The sequence below is a fragment of the Bos grunniens genome, chromosome 12 (genome assembly GCF_055505025.1).
Source record: "Bos grunniens cultivar Pamir isolate PY7600 chromosome 12, Bosgru_T2T1.0, whole genome shotgun sequence".
Lineage (NCBI taxonomy): Eukaryota > Metazoa > Chordata > Mammalia > Artiodactyla > Bovidae > Bos > Bos grunniens.
In genome coordinates, this window is record NC_141176.1 from 37,131,615 (window position 1) to 37,155,099 (window position 23,485).

The window sequence follows — 23,485 nt, forward strand, 5'->3', positions numbered from 1 at the left end:
TTCCAAGCATCTTTTCTGACCACAATGCAGTAAGATTAGATCTCAATTACAGGAGAAAAACTATTAAAAATTCCAACATATGGAGGCTGAACAACACCCTGCTGAATAACCAACAAATCACAGAAGAAATCAAAAAAGAAATCAAAATTTGCATAGAAATGAATGAAAATGAAAACACAACAACCCAAAACCTGTGGGACACAGTAAAAGCAGTCCTAAGGGGAAAGTTCATAGCAATACAGGCACACCTCAAGAAACAAGAAAAAAGTCAAATAAATAACCTAACTCTACACCTAAAGCAACTAGAAAAGGAAGAAATGAAGAACCCCAGGGTTAGTAGAAGGAAAGAAATCTTAAAAATTAGAGCAGAAATAAATGCAAAAGAAACAAAAGAGACCATAGCAAAAATCAACAAAGCCAAAAGCTGGTTCTTTGAAAGGATAAATAAAATTGATAAACCATTAGCCAGACTCATCAAGAAGCAAAGGAAGAAAAATCAAATCAATAAAATTAGAAACGAAAATGGAGAGATCACAACAGACAACACAGAAATACAAAAGATCATAAGAGACTATTATCAACAATTATATGCCAATAAAATGGACAACGAGGAAGAAATGGACAAATTCTTAGAAAAGTACAACTTTCCAAAACTCGACCAGTAAGAAATAGAAAACCTTAACAGACCCATCACAAGCATGGAAATTGAAACTGTAATCAAAAATCTTCCAACAAACAAAAGCCCAGGTCCAGACGGCTTCACAGCTGAATTCTACCAAAAATTTAGAGAAGAGCTAACACCTATCCTGCTCAAACTCTTCCAGAAAATTGCAGAGGAAGGTAAATTTCCAAACTCATTCTATGAGGCCACCATCACCCTAATACCAAAACCTGACAAAGATCCCACAAAAAAAGAAAACTACAGGCCAATATCATTGATGAACATGGATGCAAAAATCCTAAACAAAATTCTAGCAATCAGAATCCAAGAACACATTAAAAAGATCATACACCATGACCAAGTGGGCTTTATCCCAGGGATGCAAGGATTCTTCAATATCCGCAAATCAATCAATGTAATACACCACATTAACAAATTGAAAAACAAAAACCATATGGTTATCTCAATAGATGCAGAGAAAGCCTTTGACAAAATTCAACACCCATTTATGATAAAAACTCTCCAGAAAGCAGGAATAGAAGGAACATACCTCAACATAATAAAAGCTATATATGACAAACCCACAGCAAACATTATCCTTAATGGTGAAAAATTGAAAGCATTTCCTGTAAAGTCAGGAACAAGACAAGGGTGCCCACTTTCACCATTACTATTCAACATAGTTTTGGAAGTTTTGGCCACAGCAATCAGAGCAGAAAAAGAAATAAAAGGAATCCAAATTGGAAAAGAAGAAGTAAAACTCTCACTATTTGCAGATGACATGATCCTCTACATAGAAAACCCTAAAGACTCCACCAGAAAATTACTAGAACTAATCAATGATTATAGTAAAGTTGCAGGATATAAAATCAACACACAGAAATCCCTTGCATTCCTATACACTAATAATGAGAAAACAGAAAGAGAAATTAAGGAAAAAATTCCATTCACTATTGCAACGAAAAGAATAAAATACTTAGGAATATATCTACCTAAAGAAACTAAAGACCTATATATAGAAAACTATAAAACACTGGTGAAAGAAATCAAAGAGGACACTAATAGATGGAGAAATATACCATGTTCATGGATTGGAAGAATCAATATAGTGAAAATGAGTATACTACCCAAAGCAATTTATAGATTCAATTCAATCCCTATCAAGCTACCAACAGTATTCTTCACAGAGCTAGAACAAATAATTTCACAATTTGTATGGAAATACAAAAAACCTCGAATAGCCAAAGCGATCTTGAGAAAGAAAAATGGAACTGGAGGAATCAACCTACCTGACTTCAGGCTCTACTACAAAGCCACAGTCATCAAGACAGTATGGTACTGGCACAAAGACAGAAATATAGATCAATGGAACAAAATAGAAAGCCCAGAGATAAATCCACGCACATATGGACACCTTATCTTTGACAAAGGAGGCAAGAATATACAATGGATTAAAGACAATCTCTTTAACAAGTGGTGCTGGGAAATCTGGTCAACCACTTGTAAAAGAATGAAACTAGAACACTTTCTAACACCATATACAAAAATAAACTCAAAATGGATTAAAGATCTCAACGTAAGACCAGAAACTATAAAACTCCTAGAGGAGAACATAGGCAGAACACTCTCTGACATACATCACAGCAGGATCCTCTATGACCCACCTCCCAGAATATTGGAAATAAAAGCAAAAATAAACAAATGGGACCTAATTAAACTTAAAAGCTTCTGCACATCAAAGGAAACTATTAGCAAGGTGAAAAGACAGCCTTCAGAATGGGAGAAAATAATAGCAAATGAAGCAACCGACAAACAACTAATCTCAAAAATATACAAGCAACTCCTACAGCTCAACTCCAGAAAACTAAATGACCCAATCAAAAAATGGGCCAAAGATCTAAATAGACATTTCTCCAAAGAAGACATACAGATGGCTAACAAACACATGAAAAGATGCTCAACATCACTCATTATCAGAGAAATGCAAATCAAAACCACTATGAGATACCATTTCACACCAGTCAGAATGGCTGCGATCCAAAAGTCTACAAATAATAAATGCTGGAGAGGGTGTGGAGAAAAGGGAACCCTCTTACACTGTTGGTGGGAATGCAAAATGGTACAGCCACTATGGAGAACAGTGTGGAGATTCCTTAAAAAACTGGAAATAGAACTGCCTTATGATCCAGCAATCCCACTGCTGGGCATACACACTGAGGAAATCAGAAGGGAAAGAGACACGTGTACCCCAATGTTCATTGCAGCACTGTTTATAATAGCCAGGACATGGAAGCAACCTAGATGTCCATCAGCAGATGAATGGATAAGAAAGCGGTGGTACATATACACAATGGAGTATTACTCAGCCATTAAAAAGAATACATTTGAATCAGTTCTAATGAGGTGGATGAAACTGGAGCCTATTATACAGAGTGAAGTAAGCCAGAAGGACAAACACCAATACAGTATACTAACGCATATATATGGAATTTAGAAAGATGGTAACGATAACCCTGTATACGAGACAGCAAAAGAGACACTGATGTATAGAACAGGCTTATGGACTCTGTGGGAGAGGGAGAGGGTGGGAAGATTTGGGAGAATGGCATTGAAACATGTGAAATGTCATGTATGAAACGAGATGCCAGTCCAGGTTCAATGCACGATGCTGGATGCTTGGGGCTGGTGCACTGGGACGACCCAGAGGGATGGTATGGGGAGGGAGGAGGGAGGAGGGTTCAGGATGGGGAACACATGTATAATTTTTTTTAAATTAAAATTGAATAAAAAAAAAAAAAAAGAACTCTTCAACCATTTGTATTTTGCAAGGAAAGATGGTTAACTGATCCTTTACTCTTTATTTGCAATAGAGAAATAAGAAGTTTCATAGGAGAATATTTCTTTCTTATTGATTTCTCCCTTTTCCGTATTCTACAGTGATAATTAAACAAAAATTATAAACATATAGAGTTTCAGCCCTATTCATTGTTATAAACTTTAAGGAATATTCTGCTTGAAGTCTTTAAATTTTGTAACTAACAACAAAAAATATCCACTTTGCTTGATACTGTTTCTTATTTCTCAAAATCCTAATTTAAATCACAATCGCTAAGGATTTCTACACCAGACACCCTCCCTTCTGCTCACACATGATCTCTTACTGCTACTGCAACCTTAGAGCTTTATTGTATGTTAAGAGAAATTCAAGGATACATTATGAATCTATTTTGACTCTCCCTTTCACAGTACTATTTCATATCATTATTTCTTTTCTTTTCTATATCAAGAGATGTTATTTTTAAATTCTTGAATTAAGTGGTGAACAACTCTAGACCTTAAAAACATTAAGTATATCTAATTTAATATTTATATTTGCCTTCTAATTTGACATTAGAAATTTTTTTTTTAATTTTTTATTCCTTTATTTCTCATGTGTTCCCCATCCTGAACCCCTCCCTCCTCCCTCCCCATACCATCCCTCTGGGTCGTCCCAGTGCACCAGCCCCAAGCATCCAGCATCGTGCATTGAACCTGGACTGGCATCTCGTTTCATACATGACATTTCACATGTTTCAATGCCATTCTCCCAAATCTTCCCACAAATGAGATATATACAAGATATAAGTGCAAAAACTGAGATTCAGATATATTGTGATTAACTTAAGGCCATAAACTTCAAAAATGAGAAATCAGGAATTTAAAACAATGTCTTTCTGATTTCCCACTTCCACTATCTCAATAACACACATCTATTCAATGGCATAGCCAGAAATAGACTTGTCAAAAAAAAAACACCCATGAAATTTCCAACTCTAATACAAAATTAGCTGTTCATTTAATTTTTTTCATGAGTCATTTATTTTGTGATTATAAAAAAGTTTTTAAAACTAATTTTATATATAATTCAGACATTTGCTCCAAGGCTACAGATTATATAACTAATATGATTATGCATATATAAGAGTAAAATTACACAGAAAATTTTTATTATGATTTGTGTGATCTACATATGCAGAAAAACTTCTGTAAACCAAGAAGGCAGGATGAACTGCTAGAAATTGAAGGCCCTTACTTACTTGTTATGTGGATTCTGGGCATTTAGTGAATGTGGTTGAAAGGCAAAAAAGGCAAAAAAAAGAAACGTATTGTTTAAAATGCTGGTTCAGAATTATTTACATTTTTAAATTTAAGAATAACTGATTCTCAATAATATATTAGTTTTAAGTGTTCAACATAGAAATTTCATAGTTGTATGTATTACAAAAGTATCACTGTCATAAGCCTACTTACCATTTGTTACCATACAAAGTTGTTTTAATAGTATTGACTATATTTTTTGTACTGTAAATTTTATCATTGTGACTCATATCTTTACTGTATATTTATATATGTGGTAGTTTTACCTCTTCATCCACTTTACATATTTTATACGTCCCACCCCCCAACAGTCCTCCCCTGTGGCTATACCAATTTGCTCTTTTCTTTGTGTCTGCTTTTGTCACATTATTTTTGTTTCCTTCTTTTGTTGTTTGATTCCACATATAAGGGAAATCATGTGGTATATGTCTTTCTCTGTCTGAATCATTTCTCTTACCATAATAGCCTCTAGGTCCATTGATGTCATAAATAGTAGGATTTCAATTATTTTATGGCTGAATATATTCCATTGTGTATGTATATATACTATGCATTTAGTAGTTCTAGTAGATTTTTGGTAGCATCTTTAGAATATTTGATATATATATCATGTTATCTGCAGTTTATGTACTCTTGCCTGGAAAATCCCATGGATGGAGGAGCGTATGCTGCAGTCCATGGGGTTGCTAAGAGTCCGACATGACTGAGCATCTTCACTTTCACTTTTCACTTTCATGCATTGGAGAAGGAAATGATGATCCACTCCAGTTTTCTTGCCTGGAGAACCCCAGGGATGGGGGAGCCTCGAGGGCTGCCATCTATGGGGTCACACAGAGTCGGACATGACTGAAATGATTTAGCAGCAGCAGCAGCCAAGATATGAAAACAACCCACATATATAGCAGGTCTTTTCATCCATTCATCTACTAATGAACATTTGGGTGTTTTCATATCTTAGATATTGTAAATAAAGCTTCAGTAAACATAGGGTACATATATTTTTAAAATTAGTATTTTTGTAGGTTTTTAAAATAACCCAGGAGTGGAATTGCTGAATCATATGATAGTTTTAGCTTTATTTTTTTGAATAACCTAAACTGCTGCTGCTGCTGCTGCTAAGTCACTTCAGTCATGTCCAACTCCATGTGACCCCATAGACGGCAGGCCACCAGGCTCCCCCGTCCCTGGGACTCTCCAGGCAAGAACACTGGAGTGGGTTGCCATTTCCTTCTCCAAGGCATGAAAGTGGCTCACTAGAAAAGAATCTGCCTGAAATGCAGGAGACCCCAGTTTGATTCCTGGGTCAGAAAGATCCCCTGGAGAAGAGATAGGCTACCCACTCCAGTATTCATGGGCTTCCCTGGTGGCTCAAATGGTAAAGAATCAGCCTGCAGGAGACTGGGTTCAGTCCATGGATTGGGAAGATCCCCTGGAGGAAGGCAGGGCAACCCACTCCAGTATTCTTGCCTGGAGAAGCCCCAAAGACAGACGAGCCTGGTGGGTAGCAAAGAGTCGGACATGACTGACTGACTAAGTACACAAACTGTTTTAGATATTGGCTGTGTCAATTTACATCCCCCCAACCTCCCCCCCACCCGCCACCTCCGCAACAAGAGTACACGGGTTCTCTTTTCTCCACTTCCTCACCAACACTTGCTATTCCTTGCATCTTTAATGATAGTTATTCTGATAGGTCAAGCTGGAGATGGCAAGAGTATGTGCCAATCTCTTGGGAGTATGTGAACTAAAATGGACAGGAATGGGAAAATGTAATTCAGATGACCATCATATCTACTACTGTGGGCAAGAATCCCATAGAAGAAATGGAGCAGCCCTCATAATCAACAAAAGAGTGCAAAATGCAGTACTTGGGTACAAGCTCAAAAACAACAGAATGATCTCGATTTGTTTCCAAGGCAAACAATTAAACATCACAGTAATTCAACTCTGTGCCCCAACCAATGATTCCAAAAAAGCTGATGTTACCAGTTCTATGAAGACCTATAAGACCTTCTAGAACCAAAGCCAAAAAAGAAATGTAATTTTCATCATAGGTGATTGGAATGCAAAAGTAGGAATTCAAGATCTAACTGGAGCAACAGGCAAGATTGGCCTTGAAGTTCAACATCAAGTAAAGGAAAGTCTAATAAAGTTTTGCCAAGGGAGCACACTTTTCCAACTTTCCCTTTTCCTAACCCTTTTCCAATGACGCAAGAGATGACTCAACATATGGACATCTTCAGTGGTCATTACCCAAATCAGATTGATTATATTATTTGCAACTGAAGCTGTAGATGCTCTATACAGTCAGCAAAAACAAGATGTGGAGCATATTGTGGCTCAAATCATGAACTTCTTATTACAAAATTCAGTCATAAACTGAAGAAAGTAAGGAAAACCACTAAGCCATTCAGGTATGACCTAAATCAAATCCCTTATGATTATACAAAGAAGGTGATGAGTAGATTCAAGGGATTAGATTTGGTAGATGGAATGCCTGAAGAACTATGGGGCAGAAAATCATAACATTGAACAAGAAGCAGTGACCAAAATAATCCTAAAGAAAAAGAAATGCATGAAGGCAGAGTGGTTGTCTAAGGAGGCTTTATAAATACCAGAAGAAAGAAGAGAAGCAAAAAGCAAAGGAGAAAGGGAAAGATATATCCAACTGTATGCAGAGTTCCAGAGAATGGCAAGGAGAGTTAACAAGGTTTTCTTCAATGAAAAATGCAAAGAAATAGAGGAAAACAATAGAATGGGAAAGACTAGAGATCTCTTCAAGAAAATTAGAGCTATCAAAGGAACATTTCATGCAAGGATAGACACAATAATGAACAGAAATGGTAAGAACCTCACAGAGGCAGAAGAAAGTAAAAAGAGCTGAAAAGAATTAATAGATTAATACAAAACAGGTCATAATGACCATGGTAACCATGATGGTGGAGTTATTCACCTAGACAGATATCCTGGAGTGTGAAGTCAAGAGGGCCTTAGGAAGCATTACTATGAGCAAAGGTAGTGGAGGTGATGGAATTCCAGCTGAGTTATTTCAAAACCTAAAAGATGATGCTGTGAAAGTGCTATACTCAATATGGTAGCAAATTTGGAAAACCAAGCAGTTGCTACAGGGATGGAAAAGGTCAGTGTTCATCCCAATCCCAAAGAAGAATAGTGCTAAACAATGTTCAAACTGCAGTACAATTGCACTCATTTCCCATGCTAATAAGGTTATACTCAAAATCCTTCAAGCTAGCTTCTATCAGCAATACTTGAATTGAGAACTTCCAGATATATAAGCTGGGTTTAGAAAAGGTTCAGGGACCAGAGATCAAATTGCCAATATTCATTGTATCATAGAAAAAGCAAGATAATTCCAGAAAAATCATCTACTTCTGCTTCATTGACTATGTTAAAGCCTTTGTGTGGATCACAACAAACTGGAAAATTCTTAAAGAATTGGGAATACCATATTATCTTACCTATCTCCTTAGAAACTTGAATGCAGGTCAAGAAGCAGTAATTAGAACCTTACATAGAACAACTGACTGGTTCAAAATTGGGAAGGAGTATAGCAAGGTGGTATACTGTCACCCTGTTTATTTAACTTCTATGCAGGGTACATCATGCGAAATGCCAGACTAGATGATGTACAAGCTGGAATCTAGATTGCCAGGAGAAATATCAACAACCTCAAATGTTCAGATGATACCACTCTAATGGCAGAAAGCAAAGAGGAACTAAAGAACCTCTTGATGAGAGTGAAAGAGGAGAATGAAAAAGCTGGCTTAAAACTCAACATTAAAAAAACTAAGATCATGGTATCCAATCCCATCACATCATGGCAAATAGAAGGAGGAAATGTGGATGAAGTGACAGATTTTATTTTCTTTGGTTCCCAAATCACTGTGGATAGTTACTGCAGCCATGAAATTAGAAGACCCTTGCTCCTTGGAAGAAATCTATGGACAAACCTAGACAGCATATTAACTGTTTGTCCACTTTGCAGACAAACGTCCCTATGGTCAAATCTATGGCCTTTCCACTAGTCATGTACAGATGTAAGTGTTGAACAATAAAGAAGGCTGAGTGCTGAAGAACTGATGCTTTCATGGTGTGGTGCTGGAGAAGACTCTTGAGAGTCTCTTGGACAGCAAGGAGATCAAATCAGTCAATTCTAAAGAAATCAACTCTGAGACACAGATGTATAGAACAGTCTTTTGGACTCTGTGGGAGAGGGAGGAGGGGATGATTTGGGAGAATGGCATTGAAACATGTATAATATCATATAGGAAACTAATCACCAGTCCAGGTTTGATGCAGGATACAGGATGCTTGGGGCTGGTGCACTGGGATGACCCAGAGGGATGGTATGGGGAGGGAGGTGGGAGGGGGGGTTCAGGATTGGGAACACGTGTACACCCGTGGTGGATGCATGTTGATGTATGGCAAAACCAATACAATATTGTAAAGTAAAATAATAATAATAATAATAAAAAATATTAAAGTATAAGTTCAAATAGCATATCCAATAGTAAGTAATAAAAAGTCAGAAGAACACTAAATTATAACTGCTAAGTGATTCTTAAGGAAATTTGTGTTTTCAGTATATATTTAGCTAGACATTTTTTTTCAAAAGAAATCCTGTAAAAGATTTTCAAACTAAATATCACCTTCATTAGAAAAATCAAAAATACATTTTAAAAGAACATAATATAATCAAAGTTTCCATAGTCTTCTAAATTTTGAGGAAGTCCAAAAAGAACAAAAAGTTATCAAAGAAATTAAAATTTATCTAGGAAATGGAAAATTTTAATAAATTATCTGATAACAACAACTGAGCTCCTGAAATGCAAAAGAAAAGCCTAGGAATACACATTCAGTCAATAAACATATAAGGTTCACTGAAGGCACAAAAACATTGACTTGGAAAAAAATTCTTCACTCTATTCTAGACTCTAACCCAAGTATGTCATCTATTACACAGTTATCCTTTTCCTAAAATTAACAGAAAAGGAAAACACACACACACACACACACACACACACACATAAAAAAAAAAAGAAATCAACTCTGAATATTCATTGGAAGGACTGATGCTGAAGCTCCATAACTTTGGCCACCTGATGTGAATATTTGACTCATTGGATAAGACCCTGGTGTTGGGAAAGGTTGAAGGAAAAAGAAGAGGGTGGCAGAGGATGAAACAGTTGGATAGCATCACTGACTCAGTGGGCATGAACTTGGGCACACTCTGGGAGACAGTGTGGGACAAGTAAGCCTGGTGATGCTCGTGGAGGTCTCAAAGAATTGGAAACTACTTAACAACTGAACAACAATAATTCTGACAGATGTGGTGTGATATCTCACTGTAGTTCTAATTTTCATTTTCCTTATGGTTAGAGATGTTGACACCTTCTCATGTGTCTTTTGGCCAGCTGCATTTCTCCATGGAGGAAAATGTCTATTCAGATCCTCTGGCCATTTTTTAATCAGTGTGTTTGTGGGTTTTTTGTCATCAAGTTGTATGACTTCGTTGTATATTTTGGATATTAGAAAACTCTGGGAGATAATGAAGTACAGGGAAGCCCAGCATTCTGCAGTCCATGGGGTCACAAAGGGTCAGACATGACTTAGCAACTGAACAACCACAACAAGCCCTTATCGTATACACTGTTTACAAATCTCCTCTCCCATTCGACAGGCAACAATTTCATTTTGTTGATAGTTTTCTTCACTATGAAAAAAGTTTTTAGTTTAATGTAGACCCATTTGTTTATTTACGGTTTTTGTTATCCTTTTCTGAGGAGATCAGTCTAAACATCATTTCTAAGAGCAATGTCAAAGAGATTACTCCATAAGTTTTCCTCTAGAAGTTTTATAGTTTCAGGTCTTACATTTAAGTCTTCAACCCATTTAAAATTTATTTTTGCATATGATGGCAGAAAGTAGTCCAGGTTTATTTTTAGGTATGTAGCTGACTGGTTTTCCCAACACCATTTATTTCCTCCATGTATATTCTTTCCTTTTGTGCCAGAAAATGATCATATAATTGTGGGTTTATTTCTGGGATCTCTGTTTTATTCCATTCATCTATGTGTTTACTTTTGTTGGCAGTACAATAATATTTTGATTACTGTAGCTTTGTAGTATAAATCAAGGTGTGACGTCTTCAGCTTTATTCTTTTTTCACAAGAATGTTTTGACCATTCAATATCTTTGTTTTTCCATATAAATTTTAGAATTGCTTATTCATAGTGAAAGAAAACACTATGGATATTTTGATAGAAATTACATGGAATTTGTAGATTACCTTAGGAAAAAAGGTCCTTTTAACAATATTAACTTCCAATGAAGGAGCATTGTATATTTTTTCATTTGTTTTTACCTTCAGTTTCCTTCAAAAATGTCTCACTGTTTTCCTAGTTCAGGCAAGTCTTTTATTTCCTTTGCTAAATTTATTCCTAGCTATTTCATTCTTTTAGATACAGTTGTAAATTAGATTGTTTTCTTCATTTCTTTTTCCATTAGTTTGTTTTTAGTATATAAAAACATAAAAAATTTCTCTATATTAATTTAGTATCCTGCAATTTTACTCTTCATTTATCATTCACATAGATTTTTGGTGGCTTCTTTAGACTATTCTATGTATAGTATCATGTCATCTGCAAACAGTGAGTTTTACTTCTTCCTTTCCTGTTTGGATGCCTTTGGAACACATGCTAACATCCCTACATTTTAACTCCACACACACACATTTAATTTTTTATATCATATTTTAATCTTTTTGTTTTGTATATCATTTAACTACTTTTTTTCATACAAATGATTTTACTACTTTTAACATTTTAAATTGTTATATAGATTAATTACCTTTATTGTTTGCTTTTACAAATGAGATTTTTTTTTCTTTTGTAATTTTATGTACTTCTTGCTGTGATCTTCTGTCCTACATAGAGAAATCCCTTTAATATTTCTTGCAAGTCCACTCTAGAGGTATTGAACTTACCTTTTGCTTGTCTGTTAACCTTTTTATCTCTCCTTTAAATTTGAATGGTAATCTTGTTGGGTAGGTTATTCTTGATTTTAGGGTTTTTCCTTTCTCAATTTTGAACATATTGATCACTTCTGATCTGCAAATTTTCTGCTGAAAGGTCAGCTGAGAGTCTTATGTGAATTTTTTGTATGGTGCTAATTGTTTTTCCCTTGCTATTTTTACAGTTCTCTATTTATTTTTAATTTTTTTCCATTTTAATTATAATATAATTGGTGTGGATGTCTTTGGATTTATCTTACTTGGAACTCTCTGTGCTTCCTGGATGTCATCTGTTTTCCTGGACTTCCCAGGTGAGGATAATTTGCAGCTGTTATTTCTTCAAATAAATTATCTACCCATTTCCCTCTCTTATTCTTTTTCTTCTGGGATTCTTATCATTTGAATGTTAGTTCAGATGTTAAGAACTATAACTGATGTATTTGCAGAGGTCTCTTCAGTTCAGTTCAGTTCAGTTGCTCAGTCGTGTCCGACTCTTTGCGACCCCATGAATCCCAGCACGCCAGGCCTCCCTGTCCATCACCAACTCCAGAAGTTCACTCAGACTCATGTCCATCGAGTCAGTGATGCCATCCAGCCATCTCATCCTCTGTCATCCCCTTCTCCTTCTGCCCCCAATCCCTCCCAGCATCAGAGTCTTTTCCAATGAGTCAACTCTTCGCATGAGGTGGCCAAAGTACTGGAGTTTCAGCTTGAGCATCATTCCCTCCAAAGAAATCCCAGGGCTGATCTCCTGGGACTGGTTGGATCTCCTTGCAGTCCAAGGGACTCTCAAGAGTCTTCTCCAACACCACAGTTCAAAAGCATCAATTCTTTGGCACTCAGCTTTCTTCACAATCCAACTCTCACATCCATACATGACCACAGGAAAAACCATAGCCTTGACTAGATGGACCTTTGTTGGCAAAGTAATGTCTCTGCTTTTGAATATGCTATCTAGGTTGGTCAGAACTTTCCTTCCAAGGAGTGTCTTTTAATTTCATGGCTGCAGTCACCATCTGTAGTGATTTTGGAGCCCCAAAAAATAAAGTCTGACACTGTTTCCCCTGTTTCCCCATCTGTTTCCCATGAAGTGATGGGACCAGATGCCATGATCTTCATTTTCTGAATGTTGAGCTTTAAGCCAACTTTTTCACTCTCCTCTTTCATCTTCATCAAGAGGCTTTTTAGTTCCTCTTCACTTTCTGCCATAAGGGTGGTGTCATCTGCATATCTGAGGTTATTGATATTTCTCTCGGCAATCATGATTCCAGCTTGTGCTTCTTCCAGCCCAGCGTTTCTCATGATGTACTCTGCATAGAAGTTAAATAAGCAGGGTGACAATATACAGCCTTGATGAACTCCTTTTCCTATTTGGAACCAGTCTGTTGTTCCATGTCCAGTTCCAACTGTTGCTTCCTGACCTGCATATAAATTTCTCAAGAGGCAGGTCAGGTGGTCTGGTATTCCCATCTCTTTAAGAATTTTCCACAGTTTATTGTGATCCACACAGGCAAAGGCTTTGGCATAGTCAATAAAGCAGAAATAGATGTTTTTCTGGAATTCTCTTGCTTTTTTGATGGTCTCTTAATTTATCCTTAATTAAAAAAAAATTTTTCCCCTTCTTCTGTCCATCTTGGGCCATTTTCACTATTATTTATTCCCATTTGTCAATGTATTTGTCTGATCATCTAATCTACTGTTGATTCCTTCCAATGTATTTTTTATTTAAATTACTATATTCTTCAGCTCTGTTTGATTCTTCTTTATATTTTCTGTTTGTTAAAATCCTCATTGTGTTTCTTCATTCTTCTCCTGAGTTCATTAAGCATCCTTATGATCATTACCTTTAACTATTTATTGATTAGATAGCTTATCTCCATGTCACTTACATCATCTGTGGTTTTATCTTATCCTTTATTTGGAACATATTCTTCCACCTTATGTTGCCTAATTCTTTGCTTTTATTTGTGTGCTTTTGGTTGGTTGGTTAGGTTTCCCAATTTTGGAGAGGTTGCACTATGTAGGAGATGTCCTAGAAGGTGCAGTAGCTCACTCTCTCTGGTCATCTGGGCTATACACTCCCTTTGTAGGCTATATATGCCTTACTGTTATGGCAGGGTTGAGTGCAGTGGGCATGCTGGTAGGCAGGGCTTGGCCCTGGTCCTCCAGTCCTTATCTTTCTCTGAGCCTGATGGCTTATCCCAGGATGACAGGCTATGCAGGCTGGGAGACCTGGGCCTGGTACTCCACTGGTGGTCCATAGTAGCCCCTGGCACTAATAGCCTAGAAGAAATCCAAAATTCACTGTCAGCACCAGTGTTGTCATGGTCAAATATGTCAGCTGCTGCTGCTGCTAAGTCGCTTCAGTCGTGTCCAACTCTGTGCGACCCCATAGATGGCAGCCCAGCAGGATCTCCTGTCCCTGGGATTCTGCAGGCAAGAACACTGGAGTGGGTTGCCATTTCCTTCTCCAATGCATGAAAGTGAAAAGTGAAAGTGAAGATGCTCAGTCGTGTCGGACTCTTTGCGACCCCATGGACTGCAGCCTACCAGGCTCCTCTGTCCGTGGGATTTTCCAGGCAAGAGTACTGGAGTGGGGTGCCATTGCCTTCTCCCAAATATGTCAGCACCATGTCCCAAAATGGCTACCACCAATGTTCAAGTACCTGATGAATTCCAGTTGCCTCCTGCCTCTCTGGGAGACTCTCCTTGATCAATCAGTAAGTGGTTATGACTAGACCTGTTTCAAAGTACTGCCTCTGTGATAAGATTTAGATCTTATGAGAGTTTGTCAGTGCCCTTTCATAATGGAAATTGTTTCCTGAAGTCTTTTAACTCTCCCATCCACAAGGCCCTCTGTCATTCAAAGCTGGATGTTCTGGGTTTATCATGCCACTGAAGGACTTCCAGGCTAGGAAGCACGGTGTGGGTTTAGAATCTTTGCTCCTTGGATAGAACCTCTCCTCTTATAATTATCTTATTTTTGATTATCACCTGTGGGATTAGGTCTTGAATATAACTCATATTTGCTCTTCCTAACAATCTCACTGTGGTCCCTTCTTTATATCTTTAATTTTGGAAAATATTTTATGCCAGTATCAGCTTGTTCTCATACAGAGTTGCTCTATACATAGTAAACATTTTGTGTGCTCATGGAATTAGGTGATGACCACATCTTCCTATTCTACCATCTTGGCCATACTGCATCACTGGTTCAAATTTTAAATGTCTTCAAGTGATAGAACACTTGCAGTATATTTTTTTAGGAAAAATACTAAAAAAAAAAGAAAATTTTATTCTGGATTTTAAAAAGTACACATTTTCGCATATATTTTAGGTTAAAATGAAGAGCATGGTGAAGATGAAGACAACTTGTTGATGTGTCAAATTAGAAACATCCAGTCATTTGGAAAGATTTTTAAAAAATTTACCTCTTAAATTTATATGTAATTTTAAAATCAATAACAGGAATAAATAATGTGGGATGATCTCAATAGTGTCTTTGTCTGAAAAAAATGATTTTCTTTCTTTATAAAATCAACTATCATACAATCAAATAAATCATATCTACCAATCCTAGCTTTGGTTTACTGTACCCAAATAATCAAGTCACCCCGGGTCTACTTTGTTTTCCACAGTAGTAGTTCAAAGTATTTTAATATTGTTTCAGTACCAGGCATTATACTAAATCTTTTACATACATTTTCCCTACTAATATTAAAAATAAACAATTGATGTACAGTTGCTATCCCTATTTTATAGAAGAGTAATGTATGTTTTAGAAAGCTTTAGCAATTTTTCCAAACTTATTTTGCTAATAGTAAGAATCTCCTGGGCTTTCATCGATAGAAGTCTGACTCCCAATTTTTGTGTTTACTCTCCTAGAATCAGTTTATTATCTATGCATTCATTAGGATTCTGATCTTAACCTCAGCGGAGCCAGAATTGAAAATGGAAAGAGAATTTGCTTCAAAGCCAGACACATATGGGTTTGAATTACATGTTTGATATTTTAGTTCAGTTCAATCACTCGTCGTGTCTGACTGTTTGTGACCTCATGGACTGTAGCACACCAGGATTCCCTGTCCATCACCAACTCACAGAGCTTGCTCAAACTCATGTTCATCGAGGTAGTGATGCCATCGAACCATCTTCTCCTCTGTTTGTCCCCTTCTCCTCCTGCCGTCAATCCCTCCCAATATCAGCGTCTTTTCCTATGAGTCAACTCTTTGCATGACGTGGTCAAAGTATTGGAGTTTCAGCTTCAGCATCAGTCCTTCTATGCTCAGGACTGATTTCCTTTAGGATGGGCTGGTTGGATCTCCTTGCAGTCCAAGGGACTCTCAAGAGTCTTCTCCAACACCACAGTTCAAAAACATCAATTCTTCAGCACTCAGCTTTCTTTATAGTTAAACTCTCTCATGCATACATGACTACTGGAAAAACCATAGCTTTGACAAGATGGACCTTTGTTGTCAAAGTAATGTTTCTGCTTTTTAATGTGCTGTCTAGATTGGTCATAGCTTGACTTCCAAGGAGCAAGTGTCTTTTAATTTCATGGCTGCTGTCATCATCTGCAGTGATTTGGGAGCCCAAGACACTAAAGTTTCACTGTTTGTGAAACTATTTGTCATGAAGTGTTGGGACCTGATGCTATGATCTTAGTTTTTTGAATGTTGAGTTTTAAGCCAACTTTTTAACTCTCCTCTTTCATCTTCATCAAGAGGCTCTTTAGTTCTTCTTCACTTTCTGCCATAAGGGTGTTGTCATCTGCATATCTGAGCTTATTATATTTCTCCCAGCAATCTTGATTCCAGCTTGTGCTTCATCCAGCCTGACATTTCCACATGATGTACTCTGCGTATAAGTTAAATAAGCAGGGTGACAATATACAGCCTTGATGTACTCCTTTCCCAATTTGGAACTAGTCTGTTGTTCCATGTCCGATTCTAACTGTTGCTGTTTGGCCTGCATACACGTTTCTCAGGAGGCAGGTAAGGTAGTCTTGTATTCCCATCTTTTAAAAAATTTCCTACAATTTGTTGTGATCCATATAGTCAAAGGCTTTGGCATAGTCAATAAAGCAGAAGTAGATGTTTTTCTGTAACTCTTTCCCCTTTTCCATGTTCTGATGGGTGTCAGCAATTTGATCTCTGGTTCCTCTACCTTTTCTAAGTCCAGCTTGAACATTTGGAAGTTCATGGTTCACATACTGTTGAAGCCTGGCTTAGAGAGTTTTGAGCATTACTTTGCTAGAGTGTGAGATGAGTGCAATTGTGTGGCAGCTTGAATATTCTTTGGCATTGTCCTTCTTCAGGACTGGAATGAAAACTGACTGTTTCCAGTGCTGTGGCCACTGCAGAGTTTTCCAAATTTGCTGGCATTTTGAATGCAGCACTTTAACAGCATCATCTTTTAAGATTTAAAATAGCTCATCTAGAATTCCATCATGTCCACTAGCTTTGTTTGTGTGATGCTTCCTAAGGCCCATTTGACTTTGCATTCCAGATGTCTGGCTCTAGGTGAGTGATCACACCATCATGGTTATCTGGGTCATGAAGATCTTTTTTGTATAGTTTTTCTGTGTATTCTTTCCACGTCTTCTTAATATCTTTTGCTTCTATTAGGTCCATACAATTTCTGTTGTTTAAATAGCTTCAATAATGTATTTTCACATGTGTGAGATAGAACACTACTTTCTAACTTGTAGATTTTCTTGAGGTTAGTTGGAGAATAAATGATATAATATAAAAAATTTTAAAGACAATAACTAAGACAAAATAGCACACACTTGTAGAATATAACTGTAGAAAAAGGGTGTGTTCATGCTGTCACCTATGTTCTTAAAAATTAGTTATTATTACCCTAATAATTTTATGGGACACAGGATAGTTTTTCCAAAAAATGATGAAATTGAAATGTCAAAGTTAGAAAGGGCTCTTGGCTCACTATAGTCTGATACATTGTAAATGTTATTTTAAAATAGCAATATTCATTTTATTAATTAGCTACTTAATTAAGAAAATAGTCTTGGCTCCTTAACTTTCACATAAATCAATAGAACTGTAGCTCTATTACTAAATCATTGTGGATCAAGATACATATGTAATAAGAAAATTGCACTCAGCTCCATAGACTGATTGCAACCCTTTTATCATTTACCACAAACTGAGAGACAGAAGTGTGCTTGCAGTCATAAACATAGAAAATATTTCTAGTTTTATGTAAAAAAGAAAGAAAAATGTATATTGGGAATAATGAATAAACTGGTTTAAGCTCTAAGGGAAGAGAATGTTCATGCTAATTTTGATTACTCTGTACTTTTACATTTATATGTATGGTATTTAGGAGATTTTTTTTAAACATATCTACTTAACATTAGAGGTTTTTATGTATATAATTAAACACACAGTAATCTAGTCATTAAAAATTATTTTCATGGAATGCAAATTATAGTCTGAACCAGTTCAAATCAATGTATTTTTGGAAAAGTCACACAGAGAATCAACATTAAACAGTATTTGCTTTCAATTAGGAAAGTGTGTGACTTTCTTAGAGCTGATCATTTGAAAATATAATTTGCACACTAATTGTAAATTGCAAAGTCATCCTCCAGCTACACTGATTCTTAGTCTTTATTTTTTTAATGTCAATTTTAACTTTTCATCTCTAGATGGTGCTCCAGACCTGCATTACAGCCAGTCATGTTAACACCAGTATAAAAAGCAAAAGAAACAAAAACCAAAAAAATAAAATGTGATCTTATAACCAGATAAGTTAAGTTAGAAAACATTCTTGGAACTTTCCCTTTAGGCTAGAAAAGTATGTGTTGCAATGTGATTAAGCCCATGATGAAGATGTTTGAGCGCTGTTCTTAAAAGTAGCTAACTAAGGTTTTATTTAACTATCAGTGACTAGCAAAATATGGTCTGAAAGCCAAATTCAGCCTTCTGCCTGTTTTTATGTCTTCCATGAGTTAAGAATGGGTTTGAAATGTTTTATTTTATTTTTTGAAAAAAGATAATCATTTGGATTCTGCGTGCTCAGTTGCTTAAGAGTTATCCAACTCTTGGTGACCATATGTAGCCTGCCAGGCTCCTCTGTCCATGGGCTTCTCCAGTTAAGAACACTGGAGGGCTCCTAGGTATATACCCTGAGGAAACCACAACTGAATGAAACACATGTATCCCAGTGTTCATTGCAGCACTATTTACAATAGCTAGAACATGGAAGCAACCTAGACGTCCGTTGACAGATGAATGGATAAAGAAGTTGTGTTATATATACACAATGGAATATTACTCAGCCATAAAAAGGAACACATTTGAATCAGTTATAATGAGGTGGATGAACCTAGAACCTATTATACAGAGTGAAGTGAGTCATAAAGAGAAAGATAAATACTGTATTCTAATACATATATATGGCGTCTATAAAAATGGTACTGAAGAATTTATTTATAGAGCAACAATGGAGAAACAGACATAGAGAATAGACTTATGGTCATGAGGAAAGGGGAGGAGAGGGTGAAATTTGTGAAAAGAGTAACATGGAAACTTACATTACCTTATGTAAAATAGATAGCCAACAGGAATTTGCTGTATGGCTCAGGAAACTCAAACAGGGGGTCTGTATCAACATAGAGGAGTGCGATGGGGAGTGAGATGGGAGGGAGTTTCAAAAGGGAGGGGGTATATTTATGCCTATGTCTGATTCATATTGAGGTTTGACAGAAAACAGTAAAATTCTATAAAGCAATTATCCTTCAATTAAAAAAAAAAAAGAATACTGGAGTGGATTGCCATGTCCTCCTCCAGGGGATCTTCCTAACCCAGAGATCGAACCTGCAATGCCTCCATCACCTACACTGCAGATAGTTTCTTCACCCACCGAATTACATAGAAATTCACACAAAAATTGAACTACAATGTTTGTAAATGAAGCTTTATTGGAACATTTCCACGCTCACTTGTTTAAGCATTGTCTACAGCTGCTTTTGTAAGAGCAAAAGACAGAGAAAATATAACCCTTAAAGCCTAAAATATTTACTATCTGGTCTTTTACAGAAAAAGTTTGGTCAGTTCTGAACTAAACGAAAGTTACAGACTGTTGCATGATCTAATTATCTGATAATATTGTTATTGGGAAGATAGTCAAAGTAAACAGGCAAATTGAGCTATAACCTCATACCTTAAGCTAAAATGTAAACTCTAAATTTAACGTTTTAGATAATCTCTCACTTAAGGAAATTCTAAAGCTTATACCTAGACAGGAATGAAGAAGTATATTCAAAGATTAAAAATTCAATAATTCATCATTTGGCATAATATATCCAAGACAAATCTAATGCAAATTTGATATGATATTAATTCATTTAAATGAGTTATGAATCTACTATCTTGGCTATATTCCATCAGTTTCATCAATGTGATATTTGCATATTAGTGAGGATTTTGGTCTTAAATATGTTGTGCTCATATTTGCTTTTAAATATTTTCATCAGTTGTTTCAACCAAATATTTCTTTGGAAAGAATTATAGGAACATTTTTTCTGCTGTTACACTTTAGGGCTTTAATATCCCTTTGTTTTCATTAATAAATCCCTCTAGCATTTGTAGATAAAAAGAATTTTTTGGAAGGACACTCAGTGATTTCATTTAGTAGAAACAAAAACAATGGAAATAGCAACATTATTCCCTTAATACCTTTATGAATACTTGTCATTTTTTATGTTCTCTTAATTTTAATAAACAAACTTTAGAAGTGGTTAAAACATTAGAAATCCTAAATAGAAAAAGTAATATTGAAAGAAAAAATACTCTATTCCCAGCCTATCCTTTGTAAAATGAGGTCTGGGTAGTAGAGTGAATGGTGAAGCAATTATAGGAAAAACTGAGACATTCTATTCGTTATTGTCTCAATTATCTGGCTCCATTTTGTTAAAATATGTCAGTATATCGGTGTTAAAATCATCTGGAAATTATCACAATAGACATTGAACTACTGAGACTTGATTTCTTCATCTCTTCAACACATAAAATTATTTCTTTTTGAAACAGATTTTGGAAGCTACATCTAATGCCATTTGATTTGTGATTGATTTCTAGTAAAAGTAGAAATTCTACTCTTATTACTAAGAAGATTTTTATTAGAGCAATATGTACAAATATCACATAATAAATAAAATTATTAGCTCATCAAATTTCTAGATTATGTAAATAATCAGAACTCAAGGAATCTATTCACTATATTTCCTTGTGTTAAATGATGATTTCAGTCTGCCACATATTCAATGTGATTGAGTAGGTGGTAATTAATTGGTAGTTTAATTTATATTTATTTATATACTTTATATAATTATATATTTATATAATTAATTTATATTAATTTAATTTCATATAGGCCCTAACACAAACAAACATGAACTAATTTGATGAATGAGCACAGAAATGACCACAAATCTGAACAACATGTTACCAAGTAGAACTGGATTATTATCATTATGTAAGCATACTATTAATCTATACTCGTAAGAAGTGCATCTTGTAATGCTTAATACATTTTGTATACATTTTATTATGTAGTTCTGATTCAACTCTTTGCTATTATGAAAAAGCAAATTTCTTTTTTTCTTACAAAGCATTTCTACGTATTATTGCTGATCTTCAGTTGCTAAGTCATGATCGACTCTGTGATCAAGTACTGCAGCATGCTAGGCTTCTCTGCCCTTCACTATCTCCCAGAGTTTGTCCAAGTTCATGTCCATTGAGTGAGTGATGCTTTCTAACCATCTCATCCACTGCCACCTCCTACTCATTTGCCTTAAAGTTTTCACAGCATGAGGAACTTTTCCAGTGAGTTGGTTCTTTGTATCAGACAGCCAAAGTATTGGAATTTCAGTATAAATAATAGTCCTTCCAATGAATGTACAGCATTAATTTCCTTTAGGATTGATTGGTTTGATCTCCTGCAGCCCAAAGAATTTTCAAGAGTCTTCTCTAGCACTGTAATTTGAAGGCATCAATTCTTTGGTGCTTAGCCTTCTTTATAATAAAAATCTCACATCTGTACATGACTACTGGAAAAACTATAGCCTTGACTGTGTAAACTTTTGTTATAAAGGTGATGTCTCTACTTTTTAATATGCAGTCTAAGTTTGTCATGACTTTCTTTCCCAGGGACCAAGTGGCTTTTATTTCATGGCTGCAGTCACTGTCCACAGTGATTTTGGAGTTCAAGAAAATAAAATCTGTTGCTGCTTCTATTTATTCTCCTTCTCTTTGTCATTAAAGTGATGGGACTGGATGCCATGATCTTAGTTTTTTTTCTTTTTTTTTTTAATGTTGAGCTGCAAGCCAGCTTTTTAATTCTCCTCTTTCACCCCCATAAAGAGACTTTTTAGTTTCTCTTCATTTTCTGCCAACAACTGCATTTCTGAGATTATTCATATTTCTCTTGGCATTCTTGATACCAGCTTGTGATTCACGCACTGCTTCACATAATGTACTCTGCATGTAAGTTAAATAAGCTGGATGACAATATGCAGCCTTGTACTCCTTTCCTAATTTTGAACCATTCAGTTGTTACATGTATGGTTCTAACTATTGTTTCTTGACTTGCATACAGGTTTATCAAGAGGCAGATATGATCTGATACACCCATCTTTTTAAGAATTTTCCACAGTTTGTTATGATAAACACAGTCAAAGGCTTCAGTATAGTCAAAGAAGCAAAAACACATGTTTTTCTGGTATTCCCTTGTCTTTTCCACGATCTAACAAGTGTTGGCAATTTGATCTCTGTTTCCTCTGACTCTGAAAATTAGTGTGTACATCTGGAAGTAGTAGTTCACATACTGCTAAAATCTAGCTTGTAGATTTTTGAGAATAGTTTTGATAGCATGTGAAATGAGTGTGAGCATACAGTAGTTTGAAAACTCTTTGACATTGCCCTTCTTTGGGATTTGCATGAAAACTGACCTTTTCCAATCCTGTGGCCACTACTGACTAGTCCAAATTTGTTAGCATATTGAGTGCAGCACTTTAAGAGCAACCTCTTTTAGAGTTTTAAAAAGCTCAGCTGGAATTCCATCATTTCCACTACATTTGTTCCTGGCAAAGCCTCTTGATGAAAGTGAAAGAGGAGAGTGAAAAAGTTGGCTTACAGATCAACATTCAGAAAATGAAGATCATGGCATCCGGTCCCATCAGTTCATGGGAAATACATGGGGAAACAGTGGAAACAGTGTCAGACTTTATTTTGGGGGGCTCCAAAATCACTGCAGATGGTGATTGCAGCCATGAAATTAAAAGACGCTTACTCCTTGGAAGAAAAGTTATGGCCAAAGTAGATAGCATATTCAAAAGCAGAGACATTACTTTGCCAACAAAGGTCTGTCTAGTCAAGTCTATGGTTTTCCCAGTGGTCATGTATGGATGTGAGAGTTGGACTGTGAAGGAAGCTAAGAGCTGAAGAATTGATGCTTTTGAATTGTGGTGTTGGAGAAGACTCTTGAGAGTCCCTTGGACTGCAAGGAGATCCAACCAGTCCACCCTAAAGGAGATCAGTCCTGGGTGTTCATTGGAAGGACTGCTGGTGAAGCTGAAACTCCAATACTTTGTCCACCTCATGGGAAGAGTTGACTCAATGGAAAAG